The sequence below is a fragment of the Eriocheir sinensis genome, unplaced genomic scaffold, assembly GCF_024679095.1.
Source record: "Eriocheir sinensis breed Jianghai 21 unplaced genomic scaffold, ASM2467909v1 Scaffold46, whole genome shotgun sequence".
NCBI classification, from domain to species: Eukaryota; Metazoa; Arthropoda; class Malacostraca; order Decapoda; family Varunidae; genus Eriocheir; species Eriocheir sinensis.
In genome coordinates, this window is record NW_026111787.1 from 191,055 (window position 1) to 197,054 (window position 6,000).

Below are 6,000 nucleotides of genomic sequence, written 5' to 3' on the forward strand. Positions count from 1 at the left end.
TGTGTATTTTGATTATATATTTCATACAAATTTACGTCATTATATGTGTATTTGTTTATATATTTTCTTTCAAATTTACATTATTTTATATGTATTTTGTATATGTATTTCAATACAAATTTACCTAATTTTATGTGTATTTTGTATATTTCTTTTCATACAAATTTAAATTATTTTTGTGTATTTTTGTATATAGTTTTATACAAATTTAGGTTATTTTATGTACGGATTTACATTATTTAATGTGTGTTTTGTATATATATTTTTATCCAAAGTTACTTTATTTTACGTTCATTTTTGGACATATATTTTTATGGAAATTAGCGTTATTTTATATGTATTTGTATATGTTTTCTCATACAAATTTACATTATTTTATTGATATTTTGTTTATTTAGTTTGATACGAATTACATGATTATATGTGTATTTTGTACATATTTTTTATACGTATTTACATTACTTAATGTATATTTTGTTTATATATTTTTAAACAAATTTGCGTTATTATATGTATTTTTATAAATATTTTGATACAAATTTACATTATTTTATGTATTTTCTATATACATTTCAATTCAAATTTAGCTTATTTTATCTGTATTTTGTATATCTATTTTCATACGAATTTAATAACTTATGTGTATTTTTGTATATTGTTTTATAAAAATTACGGTGATGTTATGTTTATTTTGTATATTTATATTTATACAAATACACATTCTTTTATTAGTATTTTGTTTATTTATTTTGATACGAATTTACATTATTTTATGTGTATTTTGTATACATTTTCTTATACGTATTTACTTCATTTTATGTGTATTTTGTATATATTTTTATACAAATCTACGTTATTTTATGTGTATTCGTATATATATTTTGAAACAACTTTACATTGTTTTATATGTATTTTGCATATCTATTTCAATACAGATTTACCTTATTGTATGTGTATTTTGTATATTTATTTTAATACAAATTAATTTTTTCATGTGTATTTTGGTATATATATTTTATAAAAAATGCGTTATTTAATGGGTATTTTGCATCTTTATTTTCATACAAATTTACATTGTTTTATTAATATTCAGTGTATTTATTTTTATACGATTTTACATTATTCTATTTGTGTTTTGTATATATTTTTTTATACATATTTACATTATTTAATGTGTATTTTGTATATTTTATAACAAATTTACGTTATTTTATGCGCATCTGTTAAAATATTTTGATACAAATTTACATTATTTTATGTATTTTGTATATATATTTTAATACAAATTTAGTTTATTTTATGTATATTTTGTATATCTATTTTCATTCGTATCAAAATAAATAAACAAAATAGCAATAAAATAATGTAAATTTGTATGAGATAACATATACAAATACACATAAAATAACGCAAATTTCAAAAAAAATATATGTACAAAAATGCACATAAAATAAAGTAAATTTGCATAAAAATATATATACAAAACACACATTAAATAATGTAAATGCGTACATAAAATAAACTAAATTTGTATAAAACTATATACAAAAATACACAAAAAAATTTAAAATTTGTATGAAAAGAAATATACAAAATACACGTAAAATTACGTAAATTTGTATTGAAATACATATACAAAATACACATAAAATAATGTAAATTTGAATGAAAATATATAAACAAATACACTTAAAATAACGTAAATTTGTATAAAATATATATGCAAGATACACATTAAATAATGTAAATGTGTATAAAAAAATATTTACAAAAAAGAAATAGAATAATGTAAAATCCTATCAATATAAATACACAGAATATCAATAAAATAATGTAAATTTGTATGAAAAGAAAGATGCAAAATTCTATAAAATAGCGAATTTTTATAAAAATATATATACCAAAATACACATAAAATATTTAAATTTGTATTGAAATAAATATACAAAATGCATATACAGTACATATACAGTAAGTATTGAAAGAGATATTCAAAAATACATATAAAACAAAGTAAATTTTTTTCAAAATATATATACGAATACACATAAAATAACGTATATTTCTATAGAAATATATATACAAAATACACATGAAATTATATAAATACGTATAAAAATATATATACAAAATACATATCTAATTAAATTCGTGTCAAAATAAATAAACAAAATATCATGAAAAGAATGTGTATTTGTATGAAAATAAATAATAGATAATAAAATTGTATGAAATATATATGCAAGATACACATTAAATAATGTAAATATGTATAAAAAATATATATACAAAAAACAAATAGAATAATGTGAAATAAATACACCGAATATTAATAAAATAATGTAAATTTGTATGAAAATAAAGATGCAAAATTCCCATCAAATAGCGCATTTCTTATAAAAATATATATACCAAAATACACATAAAATATTTAAATTTGTATTGAAGTAAATATACAAAATGCACATACAATAAGGTAAACTTGTATTGAAAGAGATATGCAAAAATACATATAAAACAATGTAAATTTGTTTCAAAATATATACGAATACACATAAAATAACGTAGATTTCTATAAAAATATATATACAAAATACACATAAATTAAGTAAATACGTATAAAAATAGATATACAAAATACACATAGAATAATGTAAAAATGTTTAAAAAAAAAATAAACAGAATATAAATAAAATAATGTAAATTTGTATGAAAATAAAAATGCAAAATACCCATAAAATAAAGCATATTTTTATAAAAATACATATACAAAAATACACATAGCATAATTAAATTTGTATTAAAATTAATATTCAAAATGCATATACAATAAGGTAAATTTGTATTGAAAAAATATGCAAAATACACATAAAACAGTGTAAATTTATTTCAAAATCTATATAAGAATACTCATAAATCAACGTAGATTTCTATAGAAATATATATACAAAATACACATCAAATGATGTAAACACGTATAAAAATATATATATAAAATACACATTAAATAATGTAAATTCGCGTCAAAATAAATAAACAAAATATCAATAAAAGAATGTGTATTTGTATGAAAATAGATATACAATATACACATAAAATCACCTAAATTTGTATAAAACTATATACAAAAATACACAAAAAATAATTTTAATTTGAATGAAAATATATAAACAAATACACTTAAAATAACGTAAATTTGTATAAAATATATATAAAAAATACACATTAAATAATGTAAATATGAATAAAAAAATATATACAAAACACAAATAGAATAATATAAAATCGTATCAAAATAAATACACAGAATATTAATAAAATAATGTAAATTTGTATGAAAATTAAGATGCAAAATAAACATAAAATAAAAAATAAAATAAAAATATTTATACCAAGACACACATAAAATATTTGAATTTGTATTAAAATAAATATACAAAATGCACATACAATAAGGTAAATTTGTATTGAAATAGATATGCAAAATACATATAAAACCATGTAAATTTTTTTCAAAATATATATACGAATACACATAAAATAACGTAGATTTCTATGAAAATAAATATACAAAATACACATAAAATGAAGTAAATACGTATAAAAAAAGGTATACAAAATACACATAAAAAAATGTAAACTCGTATCAAAATAAATAAACAAAATACTAATAAAAGAATGTGTATTGTATAAATATAAATATACAAAATACAAATAAAATAACGTAAATTTAAACAAAACTATATGCAAAAATACACAAAAGTATTTAAATTTGTGTGAAAATAGATATACAAAATACATGTGTATTTTGTATATTTATTTTCATAGAAATTGAAATTATTTTTGTTTATTTTTTTATGTATTTTCAAACAAATTTTCGTTATTTTATGTGTATTTTGTATATTTATTTATTCTACAATATATACTTTCTTTTATCTGAATTTTGTTTATTGAATTTGAAACGAATTTACCTTATTTTGTATATCTATTTTCATACAAATTAAAATACTTCTGTGTATTTTTGTATATAGTTTTATATAAATTTACGTTATTTTATGTGTTTTTTGCATATTTATATTTATACAAATACACATTCTTTTATTGGTATTTTGTATATTTATTTTGATACGAGTTTACATTATTTTATGTGTATTTTGTATACATTTTTTTATACGTATTTAGTTCATTTTATGTGTATTTTGTATATATATATTTTTTAGAAATCTACGTTATTTTATGTGTATTCGTATATATATTTTGAAACAAATTTACATTGTTTTATATGTATTTTGTATATTTATTTTAATACAAATTTAATTTTTTGATGTGTATTTTGGAATATATATTTTTATAAATAAAAAAAATGCGTTATTTTATGGGTATTTTGCTTCTTTATTTTCATACAAATTTACATTATTTTATTAATATTCTGTGTATTTATTTTAATACGATTTTACATTATTCTATTTGTGTTTTGTACATATTTTTTTTATACAAATTTACGTTATTTTAAGTGTATTTGTTTATGTATTTTCATTCAAATTTACATAATTTTATGTGTATTTTGTGTATGTATTTCAATACAAATTTATAAATATATGAACAAATACACTTAAAATAACGTAAATTTGTATAAAATATATATAAAAAAATACACATTAAATAATGTAAATATGTATAAAAAAATATATACAAAACACAAATAGAATAATATAAAATCGTATCAAAATAAATACACAGAATATTAATAAAATAATGTAAATTTGTATGAAAATTAAGATGCAAAATACCCATAAAATAACGCATTTTTTATAAAAATATTTATACCAAGACACACATAAAATATTTGAATTTGTATTAAAATAAATATACAAAATGCACATACAATAAGGTAAATTTGTATTGAAATAGATATGCAAAATACATATAAAACCATGTAAATTTTTTTCAAAATATATACGAATACACATAAAATAATGTAGATTTCTATGAAAATAAATATACAAAATACACATAAAATGAAGTAAATACGTATAAAAAGGTATACAAAATACATATAAAATAATGTAAACTCGTATCAAAATAAATAAACAAAATACTAATAAAAGAATGTGTATTATTGTATAAATATACAAAATACAAATAAAATAACGTAAATTTATATAAAACTATATGCAAAAATACACAAAAGTAATTAAATTTGTGTGAAAATAGATATACAAAATACATGTGTATTTTGTATATTTATTTTCATACAAATTGAAATTATTTTTTTTTATTTTTTTCTATATTTTCAAACAAATTTTCGTTATTTTATGTGTATTTTGTATATTTATTTACTCTACAAATATACTTTCTTTTATCTGAATTTTGTTTATTGAATTTGAAACGAATTTACCTTATTTTGTATATCTATTTTCATACAAATTAAAATACTTCTGTGTATTTTTGTATATAGTTTTATATAAATTTACGTTATTTTATGTGTATTTTGTATATTTTATATTATTTTATGTGTATTTTGTTTACATTTTTTTATACGTATTTACCTAGTTTTATGTGTATTTTGTATATATATTTTTATTGAAATCTACGTTATTTTATGTGTATTCGTATATATATTTTGAAACAAATTAACAATTTTTTATATGTAATTTTGCATATCTCTTTCAACAGAAGTTTACCTTATTGTATGTGCATTTTGTATATTTATTTCAATAAAATTTAAATATTTTGTGTATTTTGGTATATATATTTTTATAAGAAATGCGCTATTTGATGGGAATTTTGTATCTTTATTTTCATTCAAATTTACATTATTTTATTAATATTCGGTGTATTTATTTTGATACGATTTTACATTATTCTATTTGTTTTTTGTATATATATATTTTTTTTATACATATTTACATTATTTAATGTGTATCTTGCATATATATTACATACAAATTTATTATCTATTATTTATTTTCATACAAATACACATTCTTTTCATGATAT